This window comes from Microcaecilia unicolor, chromosome 5, assembly GCF_901765095.1.
Source record: "Microcaecilia unicolor chromosome 5, aMicUni1.1, whole genome shotgun sequence".
Lineage (NCBI taxonomy): Eukaryota > Metazoa > Chordata > Amphibia > Gymnophiona > Siphonopidae > Microcaecilia > Microcaecilia unicolor.
Window position 1 is genome coordinate 227,874,251 of NC_044035.1, and position 18,683 is coordinate 227,892,933.

The 18,683-nt window shown below is 46.7% G+C and overlaps 1 protein-coding gene across 2 annotated transcripts in view; it reads right to left on the reverse strand.

Annotated features, from left to right (window-relative positions):
- The window catches only part of LOC115470569 (SH3 domain-binding glutamic acid-rich-like protein), a 309,125-nt gene that overhangs the window by 72,605 nt on the left and 217,837 nt on the right, over window positions 1-18,683 (reverse strand). The gene's annotated exons all lie outside the window — the stretch shown is intronic.

Consider the following 18,683-nt stretch of genomic DNA (forward strand, 5'->3'; position numbering starts at 1 on the left):
GGCTGTGAGAAGGATGCCCATCTTCCGATTTATGTCGAAAGATGGGCGTCCTTCTCTTTCGAAAATGAGCCTAATAGTGCTGCAACAGATATGATGTCCAGTACCTAAGCAGAAAATTTCATGTCTGAAGGTAAAGTGATGTGTTAGCCCCACTTTTACAGGTAATAAATAGAAATACAACAAAACATAGAAAAGAAAATAAGATAATACCTTTTTTATTGGACTAAATACATTATTTGATTAGCTTTCAAAGAAGCTTTTGAAAAAGAAGGATTACCTTTGAAAGCTAGTCAAACAAGGTAAAATTTTATTTCTATTTATAGCTGAAGGTGAATTTCTTAACTAATAATTTCCTTTCCTTGAGTCCAGACTGGCCTCTACCAGCAGATGGGAAGTGGCGAATCTGAACTGTCTCAGTGACAACACCTATATCTGGAATAGTGCAGCCTGGAACACTTCAGTAGAAGAATGACAAAGCTAACCCAAAACTTCGAAGCTATGTACATATGGGGACCAGTACCAACCAGAGAACCCCTGCAAATTCTAGAGAGACTCAACATACTTAAACAAGTCAGAATTAAATCAGACGCCCAATACGACGGAGCCCTTACCAACGTGTTCTTGGGCGAGTACTGGACTGGTCTAGCAGGACTCAAAAAAAGAAATGATCAATTAAGAACAAATTACACCTTCCTTATCATCCTACTATACGAGTCCAGACTGCAGGGCCGAAGCTAGGGGGTGGCAAGCAGGTAATTGCCTTGGGCCCCCATACCATAGGGGGTCCCAATCCTGCCTCAAGCTAAAGGAGGTATAGGCTGAAGGCCAGCTTTTGGGACCACTCCCTGGTTTCTGCTCTGGGCCACTAATGTGTAACACCAGCCCTGTCAGACTGACATAATGCACCAAAACGTAACTCTCAGGGTAGGAGGAAGACAAAGCTCCCCCCACCAACAGAACCACACAGAGTGTCAACCAAGTTGCTGCCCTACCAATATCTTGTAAGCTGACTGCTCAAGCCTCCAGGAGGCTGCTTACACTATGCGGAGCATAACAGGAATCTATTTCAATGTAAGAAGGTATGCTGCTGAAATCACATCTTTAATCCAGTGGGCAACTGAAGATTTTGTGGCCACTTCCCCTTTACAGGTGCCAAGAAAAAGAACAAAAGAGCCTATTCAGTCTACAAAATGCTGGGCTTTCACCAGGACAGAGTACTGGCACCTTTTTTCCCAAAATACCCCACCCATCCAATTAAATTATCTCACAGCATGTTTTTTGTCCCCCTCCCCCCCCTTTAGGACACGTGCATTAAGTGCTTAAAGGGAAGCTTAGTGAGGGCCCCGAGGACTAAATGGAGCTTAGAAATCCTTCTAGCTGAACAAATAGCGAGACTCAGGCTTTAAAAACTCAAAGGGCAGCTTACTGAGGGCCCTAATAACCAAACTGAAGTATCAAGTGGGCACCCCCCCCCCCTCACAAGAAACAAACTACATCCAGTTGTACTACCAGAGAGATACCCTCAGTGGCTACAATGAAACACAAAAAAACCCACCACCTTTAGAGAATTAAGGGTCAAACCTACCTCCAGACCATGCTGCAAAAAGGCCAGGATGGAGGGAAGGCACTGTAGAAATTATTCCTACTCTGCATACCAACCTTCAAAAGATTTCCATACCTGGACATACGCCAAGAAAATGTGGGCGCACCAAAGTTTAAAGTAGGGTCGCAACCACTGAGGCCAAATAGCCCTTGCACCTCAGATGTCACCTTTTAAGGGCCAGGCCATAAGCCAAAAGGAACCCAGATCTTCCATTAGAACTGGCCCCTGCCAGAAAAGCCCTTATCCTCTTGGGAGTGAAAATGTAGGACCTACCAACAAAGAATGCCTGGGCTAATCGTGCACCACCAAAATGACCAGGAAGGGTGAGTGGCCACCTTCTGAAAGAGTTGACTGGTCAAGGGCCACAGGGGAAAAATGTAGAGAGGCTCCATCCTCATTAAGGACTGGAACAGGACATTGATCCCCCCCATCCCTCACCCGTCCTTCCAGTAGCTGAAGAGAGGACACTTGCTATTCCGAGTGGTGGCCCTCAGGCTGAACCAAGGAGGGCCCCAGTTATCAAAAAGAATCTGGGGCCCGCTTATGGAAATAGGTCCCACACTCCAAACTTTTCTTGAACTGTTTCTCTAAAACAATTTTCATCGGCAGAAAAATGAACTATTTTTCATTAACTAAAAAAGAAGAAAAAATGAAAGAAAAGATGTTTAAAGTTATAGCATTTAAGATTGTAACATGAAGTCTATATTTGGAAGGCTTTTATGCCTATGAGGAGCTCTGTTTGAAGTCTGTGAGAACATTTATGGTTTTGGGCTTACGGTCTGAGGCTTTTCCTTCTATTTTTTCATGTGAAGCTTATAATAGAAGTATTTTGAAGCATTGACTGTGTGTAGTTTGGAGTTCATGATTGATTTTTTCACAGTGGTTGGAGTTCATGATTGATTGTTTCACAGCGGTTTGACTTTGTTTTGAATTCTCTGTTCATCCCACGCGTTTTTGAATTCCATCACTGTTTTTGTCTTCACCACCTCCTTTGGGAGGGCATTCCAGTCATCAGTCACCCTCTGTGTGAATAAGAATTTTCTGACATTACTCCTAAGTCCACCACCCTGTAATCTCAATTCATGTTCTCTAGTTTTGCTGTTTCTCCTTTCTAAAGATTTGTTTCTATATTAATACCTTTCAAGTATTTAAATGTCTGTATCATATCTCCCCTATCCCTCCTTTCCTCTAGGGTATGGATATTCAGGTCTTCCAGTCTCTTCTCATACATCTTTTGGCACAAGCCCCATACTGTTTTTGTCACCTTCCTCTGAACCGCTTCAAGTCTTTTTACATCCTTTGCAGGATACAGCCTCCAAAACTGAACACAATACTCCAAGTGGGGACTCACCCAGTGGCGTAGCTAGGGTAGTTGACACCCGGGGCCGGTCATTTTTTAACACCCCCATCCAAAATCCAGTACTAGGCATACCAAGAATACAAAACACTCAGGATCTCTAGAACAATTTTACCATACCATAAGCAGTAATTTCTATGAGTCACATAAGGAAAAGGAAAGCATCTTAAACACTACAGCGAGCACTAGAACATCAATTCGCCTATTGTAAAAAGTAACCAGATAGAATAGTACAGATCGTCGATCCTGCACAGTCAATGCCAACTGAAAGCCGTGTCTTTTTCACAAACACAGATAAACCCTAAACCACTATAGAATAAGTAATCAAACTTTCTATTTAGACAACAATTAAACTGAACCCCCAAGAGGCCAGACTGAGCATACAATGCAACACCACAGAAACAGAAAATAAAATACCACCATTTTATTGGACTAATACATTTAGCTTTCAGAGACCAAAACCTCCTTCCTCAGATCAGATCAGTACAGTATAGTGATTTTACAAAAAAATATATATTTTACTTGCAGTTTGTTGTCTCTGGTTTCTGCTTTCCTCATCTTCTTTTCACTGTCTTCCTTCCATCCAGCATCTGCCTTCTCTCTCTCTCCCTGCCATCCAGTGTCTGCCCTCTCTCTCCTGTCCCCTCCATCCAAAGTCTGCCCTCTCTCCCTGCCCCTTCCATCTAGGATCTGCCCTTTCTCCATGTGCATCTCCTTCCTTTGTCTTTCCTTCCCTCCATCCTTGTCCAACATTTCTCCTCTCTTCTCTCTTCCATCCATGTGCATTTCCTTCCTGACTTTCCTCCCCTCCATACATCCATCCATCCATGTCCAACAACTCTCCATTCTCCCCTGCACTCTCCTCCATCCACCCATATCAAGCAAATTTCCTCTCTCCCCTGCCCCCATTCATCCATCCATATCCAGCAATTCGCCATCTATGTCCAGGAACTCTCCATTCTCTCCTGCCGTCTCCTCCATCCACCCATATCCTTCAAATTTCCTTTCTCCCCTGCCCCCATTCATTCATCCATGTCCAGCAATTCTCCTCTCCTCTGCCCTCGCCTCCATCCATCCACATCCAGCAAATTTCCTCTCTCCCCTGCTCCCTCCATCCATCCACCAGCAATTCTCCTCTCTCCCCATGCCCTCCCCTCCCATCCATGTCCAGCGATTCTCCCTGCCCTCTCTCAGCTCCCCCACAGCCCTCCTCTCCGTTCCTTCCTGCCCTTCCCTCCATCCATCCACCCACGTCCAGCAATTCTCCTCCCCTGCCCTCCCCTCCAGCGATTTCTCTCCCTCATGCCCTCCCCTCCAGCGACCTCTTCTCTCCCCCATGCCCTCCCCTTCTCTCCCCCATGTCCAGCAATCTGTTCTCTCCCCCTGCTCTCCCCTCCCATCCACGTCCAGCATTCTCCTCTCTCCCCTGCCCTCTCCGTTCCTTCCTTCCCGCCCACGGCAGCCCTCCTCCTCTCTGCCCCCCCCGTATCATAACCTTTTCTTCCCGTGTTGTCAGCGGCGTCAGTTCCGTTACGAAGAAGGCACTGCAGGCTCCCCTCCGGCTTCAGCTTCTCCCTTCGCTCTTCACACAGTGAGTGTCCCGCCTTCGCGGAAACAGGAAATGCGTCATCGCGAAGGCGGGACTCTCACTGTGTGAAGAGTGAAGGGAGAAGCTGAAGCTGGAGGGGAGCCTGCAGCCTTCTTCGTAAGTAACTGATGTTGCTGCCACTACGGGAAGTAAAAGGTTATGATACGGAGGGGGGGGGGCGGAGAGGAGGAAGAGGGCTGCCGAGGGCGGGAAGGAAGGAGGAGGAGGGTTCTACGAGGCGCCCATGGGGGGGCGGATTTTGGGTGCGGGGGGGGGGGTGCCTGGAAGCAGTGGGAACAGCAGAGCACCCCCCCTTGTGCTGACACCTGGGGCAGACCGCCCCCTCCGCCCCCCTCTTGCTACGCCACTGGACTCACCGACTTATACAGCGGCATCAATACCTCCTTTCTTCTGCTGGTTATGCCACTCTCTATGCAGCCTAAAATCCTTCTGGCTATGGCCACTCACCTGTCACACTGTTTTGTCACCTTCAGATACTCAGACACCATCACCCCAAGGTCCCTCTCTCTGTCTGCGCATATCAGCCTCTCACCTCCTAGCACATATGGCTCCTTTGGAATTCTGCCTTCAAAGGAGCCGAGAGATTGCTTCCTTGAAGTCTGGCTTAGACTCAGCCTGAAACAGCCAATCATCCAAATATGAAAGGACCAAATGCCCTAGTTGCACAGAAAGGTGGCTACAACCACTATGACCTCAGAAAAGGTCCTTGGAGCCATGGCCTGATCAAATGAAAGGGCCCAAAACTGAAATTGTTGACTAAAAACACAGAAATGTAGGAAACATTTGTGCTTGGCCAAGATTGCAGTGTGAAAATAGGCCTCGCAGAGATCTAGACAAGTCAGGAATTCCCCCTGGCCAAACCACCATGATAACTAATCTCAAGGCTTCCACTTTAAAGCATGGTATGCAGAGTGGAGCACTGACTGCTTTTAGGTCCAGACTGAGCCAAAAGGAGCCTCCAAACTAGCACTTGCTTAGCTCCTGGCTTGTAACTAGTTCCACTGCCCCAAGCTGGAACCACCCCTGCAGTGTGAACTGTACCACTTGAGTGTTGAAGGGACAACTGCAGGGAGACACCATAAAAGCATTGTAAACTGGCTCCAGCAGGTCTAAGGTTGGACCATATCAAGCACCCACAAGTCTGAGGTGATAAGGACCCATTGTGAAAAGGACAGGTAGAGATGACCTTCCACTTAAATCTCTCGAGAGGGCTATGCTGCCTCACTGTGGCCCCCTAGAGATGGCAAAGGAGACTAAGATGGGCTTCCAGGATTTCCTTGTGCCCAAAAGAGCAAATCCTTCTGGTTGCAGGAAACTGACATTCCAGAGGGGATTTGCGTGTTCTGCCAATACCAAGCCAATTCCTTGGTCTAGGACCAGAGTTCCGAACCTTGAAATCACAGTCTAACCCTGTCCTTGGGAAGATGCTGAGGCATAGCCTCCCCATGATCTTTAACAATCTTTTCAAGATCATCCCTAAACAACAAGCAACCCAAAAGGGGAGCTTGCTCAAATCAACACTTGGCAGTCAAATCTGGTACCCAAAACCGGAGCCACAGGCATCTGCAGGCAACCACTAACAACGCTTTGGAGTAGTAACTGATATGCACAAGATAACAGAGGGCATCCACCAAAAAGGCTAACTCTGACTCCAAGCGTGGAGCCTCCAAGGAGGTGGCTCCACCTCAAAAGGGCTCTGGCTACACAGCCACTACAAACAGCCTGGTCTTCTACAGCCAAAGCTTCAAAGTCTACTTAAGGAATAATTCCACCTTATGGTCACTGGAGTCCTTGAGAGCCAAACCACCCTTGCCGTGGGATGGTCATCTTTTTTGTAACCGCTATGACCAAGGCATATACCCCAGAAGAAATACCCCCTCTAGGCTTTCTTGAGGAAGAGGATACAATCTGCTTATGAGTCATGTGCCCCTAAGGACTTCAACTGGCTCCTCCCACACTGCAAGCACCATTTGCAATAAGGCTAGGTGAAAAGGAAAGGTCTTACAGGGCCTCCGCGGGCCTTCTTGAATGGAGTCCACATCTATTTGCTGTTCCCCCTGGAGCAGAGATCCAAAGTGCAGAGGAGGCCTGCTTGATGAGGAAAACAGATTCCTCTTCATCTTCAAGAGATAACTCTGAAGGAGTATCATTCATGAGGGGGCCCTCTTCATCCACATCAAGCAAATTCTAAGATGCAGAATTGGGTGGGAGCAGGATTCTAATCTGGTCCATCCTCACTAGACACGCCAGCCCTCTTCAGGCTAGCCCTGGGCTCCTGAGGTCTAGAGTTCTCTCCAGCTCCCTAAGAGTCCAGACTCTAGTTTGCTCAAAGGCTTGTCAAAAAACAGGAAAATAGGACCTGTACCAACTGGGGATTCAGGTTCCTTGCTCAGCAGGAAGAAGGGGCATGATCACAGCTCCCAACTCCAAAGGTGAGCTTCCCTCAGCATGCTGCATCAGATTTTGGTGCTCTGGCGCCAAAATGGCTGCTTTTCCTACCAAAATTGGACCCTGCAGGAGAAGACACAAGAACCTGCTGAATAACCTCCCACTCCAGCACTGGTACCTCAGAAATGCTCACCAAGGTGGATCCCAAGATGCCATCTTAGTGGAGCTTACCATTAGTGCTTTGCTTTGCTCTTGGTCGCCAACTTTGTGGATCAGCTTCCTGTAATGGGAAAGAGGAAGGGTGCATCCTTGGCAGCTTCCAGTAAGACTGGGCTTCCATGGCCACTTTGCCAGATGACCTTGGAAGTTTCAGGCGTTGACCAGACCCAAATCTACCTCTTCTTCTGCTCTGCCTGGGCTGGTTAGCTCAGGCAACAGTGAGGAAAGGGCTTCACTTGGCCCTGAACAGTGGACTGCACCCCTTCAACCAGGAAGTGCAAATGCAAGAGCAAAGCAGCAGACCAAAGACAGTCAGGATTTGGCATCTTTAGGGAGCCTATTTTTAGTGGTATCTACCCCGAGAGAAGGAGCTATTCCTAAGAAAAGGGATTGATTTGCCCCAGTGATGTCAAATCATAAAATATAGCTCTCCAAGTTGAGGAACAAGAGTCTTCCAGTGGAGTGTCCCATAACCTTGGAGGTAATGTGGAAGTCTTCACATGACTTGAATTCTTTAGTTAAGAAGTTATTGGTTAAAGAGCTTGAAGATATTAGAGTTATTTCTCAGTGTGTTGTGGAACATTCGCAAGAGTTATTGATTTTGTATTGTAACTTTTCCCAGTACCCTCTCTTATGTTATTGTGTTACCTGTCTTTCGTGTTGTCACGTCTCCTATCTCCCCATCTTCTTGGTATATTTCTCTTTAAACTGTGTAGATGCTTTGAATTTGCAGTATATCAAATACAGTTGTTGATGATGATGATAAATGTAATATCAAAATAGATGCAATGGAGAATAAATTTGAGGAGCTGTCAAACTTCTCAAGCCCTTATTAGAGACAATGCTTTTTGCATAGGAAAGTTGAATGCATTGAAAATCTTGTGAGACACAATAATTTGCATTTCTTGAACTTTCCTAGGTCACCATCAGTGACACCTGTGGATATGGTCAAGAAGTATTATATGGAGATCCTTAAGTTACTATTAGAATCCTTACCGCCAATTGTTTGAACCTACTATTTGATTCTAAAGGGGTCAGAGGCTATAGATGGTCATCTACCAGCCTAGTTTTGACCTCACAGGTTTGTTTGTTTTTTAATCTTCCATAGAAATAGTGACTCAAAGAACAACTTTGATTGTCACCTTTGCGTTAGAAATAGACTGCAACAATATACTGCATCTTCAGACATAATAATGACCTGTTTTTTTTTTTCATCTAAATTGTGGATATTTCCTGACCTTTCTAGATTTTCACGACACCAGGATTTCCTGTCTCTCTGCCCCCCGAGTCTTGACTTTAGGGATAAATTTAGTAGTGAAATTTCCTTGCTTGTGTGTGGTGTTATTTCAGAATAAGTCTTATTTGGGTTTTTTTTTATCCATGTGATGGGGTTTATAGGACACTGCCCCTCACCTTTAAGAAGAGTCCTTCTTTAATTAGCCTGGGCCATCTTAAGAACGCAGATTCTGTCACAGGAGGAATTAAGCTGGGAGGGGTGGAGTCACTACCAGGGAGTTCAAAAGACAGGGCCAGGCAGAAGGAGGCCCAGAGAAGAAAGATGTGAATCCTCACTGTGTGCTGCTGAAGTGCCCCTTCAACAATCGTTATCTGGCTGAGGTAAGCTATTGTTACTTGTTGAAATTGAGGGGGTCTTGCGCTTAGGGTTACCATATGGCTCCAGAAAAAGGAGGACGGATTGAGCTAGCCGGGTTTTACTTCCATTGCTTTCCATTGAAAGCAATGGAAGTAAAACCCGGCTGGCTCAATTACTTCCATTGAAAGCAATGGAAGTAAAACCCGGCTGGCTAAATCCGTCCTCCTTTTTCTGGAGCCATATGGTAACCCTACTTGCGCTAAAAATAGGCACGCATTAAACGTTAGAAATGCCAATGTATTCCTATGGGCGTCTCTAATGTTTAGCGTGTGCCTATCTTTAGAGCGCGCTAAAAACGTAGTACACCTTAGTAAAAGACCCCCTGACTTTGCAAGCCTGGAGTCCGGGGAGGAACCTGGGACCTTGTAGGCTGTGTATGAGGCGTAGCAACCCCAACAGCCATGGACTGTGTTTGGCCTGCTGCCAGAGGCCTTCCTAAATCTCTGTTGTGGCACTGCAGAGGGGTTTCCATCCCACCTGGAGGAGTGGCCTAGTGGTTAGGGTGGTGGACTTTGGTCTTGAGGAACTGAGTTTGATTCCTGGCACAGGCAGCTCCTTGTGACTCTGGGCAAATCACTTAACCCTCCATTACCCCATGTAAGCTGCATTGAGCCTGCCATGAGTGGGGAAGTGTGGGGTACAAATGTAACAAAACAAATAAAAAAAACTATCACACCCTGTGAAGGAACAGGCCCCAGAATATCTTTAAATAAATATTTACTTTTGTATTTCATCCGGTTGTCTGGCTACATTATTTCACCAGTCACACCCAACCCCCTGCTTGGGGTGTCAAAATCCAAAACAGTTGATAGACTTTTTAGAAGCCAGAGAAAAACTAGAAGTTCAAGTTAAAGTCTCTCAAATTATGCACCACTGTATGAACAGGCTGAAGAGGGATGGAGGGTAAAGTAAATGTCCTTGTTTGGGTTTTTTTTTCTTTTTAATCTTGGAATCTGTATTACCTTTATTGTGGATTAATGTTGATAATTTATTGCATTATTTTCTGTTTCCTGAATTTAGTTCTATATTGTTGTTTGAAATGATGTAATCTTGAAAATTTCTATAAATAAAACATCAGAAAACAAATGCTCACCAAAACTGATAAATCCTCCCTATGGTGTGCCTCTTGCAAACAAAGCAATGGAGCCAGCCACACTGCTTTGTCAGACCCCACAGTGTATGCTTCTTAGCATTAGTGCTGAAGGGCCATTGAGAACCCAGGTTCCCACTGAGAAAAGACAGTTAACTCTATGACTCTCTGCTTTCCAGGCCAGCCTACCTTTGCCTCTGCCTGCTTACACAGCCTAATCAGAGAATCCTCCAGAGAGAAACACTGCCTCAGGCAAATTACAGAATTTATTTTAATGAGGTTTATAAGCAGAGAGAAAAGGAAACAAAAGAAGGAAATAAGCCTTCCCAAAGCCTGCAGGATGGAAACCTAGATATCCTCGGAGAAAAAAAGCCCCCCCCCCCCCCCCCCCCCCCCATCACTGGCTAGGCCCTGAACAGCCAACCTGGAAGCAGAGAAATACTGGTCTAGGCTGCACCTAGAGTGGAGGAGTAGCCTAGTGGTTAGTACTGTGGACTCTGATCCTGGGGAACTGGGTTCAATTCCCACTGCAGCTCCTTGTGACTCTGGGCAAGTCACTTAACCCTCCATTGCCACAGGTACAAATAAGTACCTGTATATACTATGTAAGCCTCTTTGAATGTAGTTACAAAAACCACAGAAAGGCAGTATATCAAGCCCCATTCCCTTTCCCTATATTTGCTTTGGTCTTCACGGAAGAAGATGTAAGAGATCTAACTGTATGAGAAATGGTTTTCAAGGATGATGATACAGAAGAACTGAAAGAAATCTTGGTGAAGATGTGGAGGGGCATACGCAAACACCCATCTCCATGGACGTCTGTCTCCAAGGACGGGTACGTGAAGGGGCGGGCCAGACTGTATTTTCGAAAAAAATGGGCGTCCATCTTTTTTTTCGATAATACAGTTTGTGCTGGGCAAATGCATCCGATTTAGGCGGATTTGAGCTGGGAGGTTTTGTTTTTCAGCAATAATGGAACCCGAAGGCTCCCAGCTCAAAAATGAACAAATCCAAGGCATTTGGTCGTGGGAGGGGCCAGGATTCGTAGTGCACTGGTCCCCCTCACATGCCAGGACACCAACCAGGCACCCTAGGGGGCACTTGTAACAAGTAAAAAAAAAACACATTAAAATACCTCCCAAGTCCATAGCTCCCTTCCCTTGGGTGCTGAGCCCCCCAAATCCCCCCAAAACCTACTGCCCACAACTCTACACCATTACCATAGCACTTATGGCTAAAGGTGGGCACCTAGATGTGCGTACAGTGGGTTTTGGGGGCGGTTTGGAGGGCTCCCATTTACCACCACAAGTGTAACAGGTGGTGGGGGGGATGGGCCTGGGACCACCAGGCTGAAGTGCACTGCACCCACTAACAACTGCTCCATGGACCTGCATACTGCTGTGATGGAGCTGGGTATGACATTTGAGGCTGGCATACAGGCTGGAAAAAAACAGTTTTTAAAGTTCTTTTTGTTTGGTGGGAGGGGGTTAGTGACCACTGGGGGGAGTCAGGGGAGGTCATCCCCGATTCCCTCCGGTGGTCATCTGGCCAGTTGGGGCACTTTTTGGGGACTTGTTCGTGTTAAAAAAGGGTCCAGAAAAAGTGACCCAAATTCTTGCTTCTGGCGCCCTTCTTTTTTCGATTATCGGCCGAGCGCGCCCATCTCTCGGCCGATAAACATGCCCCAGTCTTGCCTTCACCACGCCTCTGACATGCCCCCATCAATTTTGCCCGTTCCCGCAACAGATTGCAGTTGGAGACACCCAAAATCGGCTTTCGATTATACCGATTTGGGCGCCCACGGGAGAAAGATGCCCATCTCCCGATTTGGGTCGAAATGGGGGCGTCTTTCTCTTTCGAAAATAAGCTGGATACTGAGCCAAAACAACATATTAAAGAGTTGTAAATCACCTAGACCGGATGGCATGCACCCTAAGGTACTCAATGAAATTGCTGATCTGCTGTTAGCGATCTTTAACCTGTCATTAAAATCATTGTAGTACCTGAAGATTGGAGGGTGGCCAATGTAACGCCAATTTTAAAAAAGGGTTCCAAGATGGCCGCAACGCACTTGTGACTAGCTGCACGCTCAGATCCCTTTTGCAATTATGCCTAAACGGAGAGGAAAGTGTACTACCCAAACTACCCCATTACCTCCTTCTATTCCTGGACCGATGGATCGGTTTGTGAGCCTGCAGGGGACTGCAGTACAGGTCGGGAGTGGACCCTTGACGGGCGCCGCTGTTTTGGAGGAGTCAACGGCGTCCCTCGGGCTGGATACAAATTTGAGCCCCGACCAAAGAGCTCTGCCCCCGCAACCGCCAATCACAAGCTCGCCACTTCAGGGAGAGCAGGGGCCGGTGCAGGGACGCGCTACGACCCTATCTGCTCTGGGGAATCGATTCCAGCCTGATGAGACGGGACGAGCTGGACCAAGCGAAGTAACGGGGGAAAGAGACGACGGCGGAGAGCATGAGGAGGAACAGGAGGACATATTTCCAGCATACTACTACTACTACTACTTAACATTTCTAAAGCGCTACTAGGGTTACGCAGCGCTGTACAATTTAACATAAAAGGACAGGCCCTGCTCAAAGAGCTTACAAGCTAAAGGACAAGTGAGTAGACGATACGATGGGGGCAGTCAATTTGGGGCAGTCCGGATATCCTGAAGAGTGCTTCTCAGGGCCGCCGAGAGGGGGGGCAGGGGGGACAAAATTCCCCAGGCTCGGGCCTCCAAGGGGGCCTTGCGCCGCAGTCCCCTCCACCCGCTCAAACAACTAAAGGGGCTCAGAAATTAAAATCCTTAGAGCAAAGGGTGGAACAAACTGAAAAATCTCAGCAAGCTTTGGTAACTCGTATGGATAAGGTAGAACAAGAATCAAAAAAATTTGAAAATCTTCAAATGACTATGGTAAAAGATATTACTAATTTAAGCTTGAAAGTTGAAATATATGAGAACTATATGAGAAACCTCAACTTGTGATTTGTAAATTTCCCAAGAGTTCAGATGATCCAACCGCATGAAATGTTGAAAAGATATTTGCTGGAAAACTTGGGAATTCCGCAGGAGAATATTCCACCTTTTACTAAAGTTTACTACCTACCCAACAAACAAGTTATTCAACAAAATCAACAGGAACAGAGACTTGAAAATTTGTCACAATTTCTAGAGACATTAGATACTGAATTAGCCACAGTGGCCACTTTGGTGGCCACTGTGGCTTTACCACATGATAAACAGTGGTTGTTCTCAATGTTTTTTAAGCACAGAGAAACACTGTTTTTGGGTTTAAAAATGTCCTTGTTTCCTGATCTCCCTAGAGAAACTCAACGTAAACGAAAACAGTTCCTTATTATGAGACCAGCGATTCAACAGTTGGGAGGTGTTTTCTTTCTGAGATATCCATGCAAATGTATTGTTAGGATTGACTCAGTTAAGTATGTCTTTCTAGATCCTTCTCAGCTCTCGGCCTTTATTGCTTCTAAAAGAACTTCCAGTAACTTTAAAGAAAGTTAGCACTCTCTTCATAAGTGTATGATTTCTTACTTTATATTTTCCTGATTCTCCTCATAAATTAGAATCTTGGATTCTCCCCATTGTTAGGACTTGAGTATTATGTCAGAAATATTCCATTTAGGAATAATGCTAATATTTATTTTGGTTTGTTAATTTTCTTTATTCCTATGATGTAATACTATCCTTCAAGATGTATCTTGAATAAATGTTTGTAAAATGTATAAATAAAAAAATAAATAAATAAAGGGTTCCAGGGGGGTGAACCAGGACACTGGTAAGTCTGAAGTCAGTGCCGGGCAAAATAGTGGCACCTATTATCCTATATAATAATTCTCACCTCCAACGTTCTGAGGCTGCCACCAACCGTGGAGGTGGTCTGCTTCATGGAGTAGATAAACCTGATGTCACCAGCCTGACGCACAGCAACAAACAGCGACCCAGCCAGCAGCAAATAACGACCCAGGTAGGGGGAGGAGTAGGGAAACACGCTCCGCATGTTTCCCTACTCCTCCCCCTGCCTACAAATCGCTCGACACTGGCTGCCAACCTCCTGAACCACCCGCGAACAATAACCGCCCACAAAAAACCACAGCGACCAAGGCAGGGGGAGGAGCAGCCTGGCGCACAGCTATAAACCGCGACCCTGCCAGCAACAAACAGCGACCCAGGAAGGGGGAGGAGCAGCCCGACGCACACCAACAAACGGCGACCAAGCCAGGAGCAAACAGGGACCCAGGCAGGGGGAGGCGTAATCCCCCCCTGCCTAGGAATCACTCGACACTGAAGAGGGGGGGAGGCAATTAGCTGCGGGTCCGACTGCAGTGCTGCCGTCATCCCCGTTCACACAAAGCAAGCAAACCTATTAGATGCTGCAGGACCTTTAATACACAGAAGTGGAACTGAGCAAAGCAAGTATATGGTAAGCAAGGAAGCCTATTGGTTAATCTCTGTTTCCACTCCCCTATGCAGCCGTCATTCCTATACACTCAAAAACAAGCTAACCTAGGAGCTCCTGCTTCACATTGTCGTATTTAAAATGTTGCTCCATCTGAAACAAGTCTAAAGCTGTTTCAACTGGATAGACAGTGCCTTAAAACGTGGAGGACAAAAGGAGGGGGGACACAGACAGATCCTGCAACTGGGAGGGAGGGAGGGAGGGAGAGAGAGAGACCCTGCAACTGGGAAAAAGGGAGGGAGGGACCCTGCAACTGGGAAAAAGGGAGAGGGGGACTCTGCAACTGGGAAAAAGGAAGGAAGAAACGGAGGGAGAGAGGGAGGGAGTGGGGACCGACCCTGGAACTGGGAGGGGGGGAGGGGAGAGGGGGAGGGGGGAACTGGCACATACTCTCATTCTCACACACTCACTCGCACCCAGTCTCACTCTCTCTCTGTCACACACTCGCACATTCACTCTCTCTCACACACACTCTCTCAAACATACACACTCTGAGGAAAACCTTGCTAGCACCCATTTCCTTTAAAACAGAAATGGGCCTTTTTTACTAGTATAGAATAAAATTACAGAACACATATACAAACATAGTTTAATGGGACAGAGTCAGCATGGATTCAGCCAACAGAAGTCTTGCCTCACCAATCTGAAGGCGTGAATAAAGATGTTGATAAAGGTGAGCCAGTTGATGTAGTGTATCTAGATTTTCAGAAAGCTTTTCACAAAGTTCCTCATGAGAGACTTCTGAGAAAATTAAAGAGTCATGGGATAGGAGGCAATGTTCTATTGTGGATTAGGGATTAATTATTGGACAGAAAGCAGAGGGTAGGGTTAAATGGCCATTTCTCTCAATGGAGGAGTGGGAATAGTGGAGTGCCGCAGGGATCTAAACTGGGACCAGTGCTATTTAACATATTTATAAATGATCTGGAAATAAGAATGACAAGTGAGGTGATTAAGATTGCAGATAACACAAAACTATTCAAAGTTGTTCAAGCACACGTGGAATGAAATATTGCAGGAAGACCTTAGGAAATTACCAATTATAGACCGGAGGCATCAATACCTTACTTCATTAAAACTATGGGTCTAGTAAACAAACAATTAGAGAATTATTTAGAACAATTCAATATTTTTCATATCTCACAATCGGGTTTTCATAAGGCTCACAGCACTGAGACATTGCTGGGAACTTTGCTTTCACAAATTAAATAAACTATGAGTGAAGGAATCAAGGGCTTATTATGCAGCTTGATTTATCAAGAATCTTTGATTTGCTTGATCATATGGTTTTGCTTTCTATTCTGGATAGTATTGGAATTTCAGGGAATGTACTGATTTGGTTTGAAACCTTTATTGTCTGCTAGATCTTATCAAGTAAAAATGCATGGAAGTTATTTGGAGAGGTGGTCCCTCGGTTATGGAATACCAGAGGGGTCCCCCTCATCACCAGTACAATTCAATATTTTATCTTATCCCACTTTTACAAAGCCGTGCAGTAATGTCGATACAGCCCATTCACTTTGAATGGGCTGTGTCGGCATTACAGCGTGTCTTTGCAAAGGGGGGGGGGCGGTAGTTAGACCAGAAATTGGAAGCAGCTGGTTTCCAGATGTGTGTGTGTGTATATATATATATATATATATATATAGCGAAGATAACTTACCTGTAGCTGGTATTCTCCGAGGACAGCAGGCTGATCGTTCTCACAAATGGGTCGTCGTCCACGGCGGCCCAGGAACCGGAAAGAAATTTTGCTAGCAAAAATAAAGACTTTCAGGAACGTTACGTCGCGCGAGCAGTGCGGACCGCGCATGCGCGAACGACTTCCCACCCGCCGCACGAGTGTGTCTCCTTAGTCTAATCAAAAAGCATATAAACAAGAAACAACCATAACAACAACTCCAAAGGGGAGGAGGGCGGGTTTGTGAGAACAATCAGCCTGCTGTCCTCAGAGAATACCAGCTACAGGTAAGTATCTTCGCTTTCTCTGAGGACAAGCAGGCTGCTTGTTCTCACAAATGGGGTATCCCTAGCATCCAGGCTCACCCAAAACAATGAACATTGGTCAATTGGGCCTCGCAACAGCGAGGACGTAACATAGATTGACCTGAAACCAAAATATAGTAACATAGTAGATCAGGGCCGGTCTTAGCAAGTGCGGGGCCCTATGCAGACCAATTTGATGGGGCCCCACCCTAGCCCTGCCCCCATCCTAACTCCGCCCCATCCTAGCTCCACCCCCACCCTAGCTCCACCCCCACCCTAGCTCCAGGGCTGCCCACCCCTCCCTCCGAGCTCCCGGGCCGCTCCCTCCGAGCTCCAAGGCCCCCAGCTCCAGGGCTTCCTCCCCTAGGGCTCCCAGCTCCAAGGCCCCCCTCCCTCCCTCCCGGTCATTTTTTAACACCCCCCTCCAAAATCCAGTACTAGGAATGCCGAGAATATAAAACACTCAGGACCTATTGAGCAATTCTACCATACCATAAGCAGTCATTTCTACGAATCACACAAAGAAAAGGAAAACATCTTAAAACACTACAGTGAGCACTAGAACATCAATTCACCTATTGTAAAACGAAACCAGACAGAATAGTACAGATCGTCGATCCTGCACAGTCAATGCCAATTGAAAGCCATGTCTTTTTCACAAACACAGATACACCCTAATGCACTATAGAATAAGTAGTAATATTTAAACTTTCTATTTAGACAAAAATTAAACTGAACCCCCAAGATGCCAGACTCTGCATACAATGCAACACCACAGAAACAGAAAATGTCCCCTAGTACTGTGCAAAATATAAAGACAGCAGATGTAAATTTGAAAAAAACTAACAAATACCAATCACCACTTTACAAATTAACAAACAGATATAAAACAAATATAGAACATAAAATAATACCATTTTATTGGACTAATAGATTTAGCTTTCAGAGGCCAAAACATCCTTCCTCAGGTCAATACAGTATAGTACTGACCTGAGGAAGGGGGTTTTGTTCTCCGAAAGTTAGCCAAAATGTATTAAAATTAGTCCAATAAAAAGATTACCTTGTTTACATGTCCTATTATAAACATTTATTAACACATCTACAATACTACTTTATCCTAAAGCAAAAAAAATAAATATATATATTTTATTTACAGTTTGTTGTCTCTGGTTTCTGCTTTCCTCATCTTCTTTTCACCGTCTTCCTTCCATCCAGCATCTGTCTTCGGTCTCTCTCTGCCATCCAGTGTCTGCCCTCTCTGCTGTCTCCTCCATCCAATGTCTGCCCTCTCTCCCTGCCCCTTCCATCCACATCTGCCCTCTATCTCTGCCCCTTCCATGATCCATCCACCATCTGCCCCTGTCTGCCCTCTCTTTCTCCCCCATCCATTCACTGTCTGCCCTTTCTATCCCTTCCATCCACTGTCTGCCCTTTCTCTCTGCCCCTTCAATCCACAATTTGTCCTCCCTCTCCCATCCATCCAGGGTTTGCCCTCCCTCTCGCTCCCCCATCCAGGATCTGCCCCTCTCTCCACCCCTTTTTTCAGCCCCCAGTTCCAGCCCCACTATCCCACCAGTTCCCCATTTCAGCCCCAGCCCTTTTCTCCCACCAGTCCCGAGCTTCAGCCCCCCAGCCACTTCTCCCTGTCCCCTTTTCAGCCCCCAGTCCCCAGTTTCAGCCCCTGCCCCTTTTCAGCCTCCAGTCCCAGTACTAGCCCCCTTATCCCACCTACCCTCCTTTTCAGCCCCCTGTTCCAGCCCCCTTCATCCACATGCCTTGTATTAGGGCCCCCCTTTTCAGAACCATTCTCCCACCTGACCCACGCATGCCCCATTTTCCCACCAGCTCCAGGCATGGCCCCCATTTTCCCATATGGCCCCTTCTCAGACCCCAGTGCCAGTCCCCTTCTCCCATCCGAGAACCCCCTCCCTAGTCCCCTTCTCCCATCCAAGAACCCCAGTCCCCTCCCCACCCGTCCCCTTCAACCATCCAAGAACCTCCTCCCCACCCCCTTCTCCCATCCGTGAACCCCCTCCCCATTTCAGTCCCCTTCTCCCATCCAAGAACCCCAGTCCCTTCCCCACCCATCCCCTTCAACCATCCAAGAACCCCCTCCCCACCCCTTCTCCCATCCGTGAACCCCCTCCCCACCTCAGTCCCCTTCTCCCATCCAAGAACCCCAGTCCCCTCCCCACCCGTCCCCTTCAACCATCCAAGAACCCCCTCCCCACCCCCTTCTCCCATCTGTGAACCCCCTCCCCACCTCAGCTTTAGAAATGTTAAGTAGTAGTAGTAGTCTCCT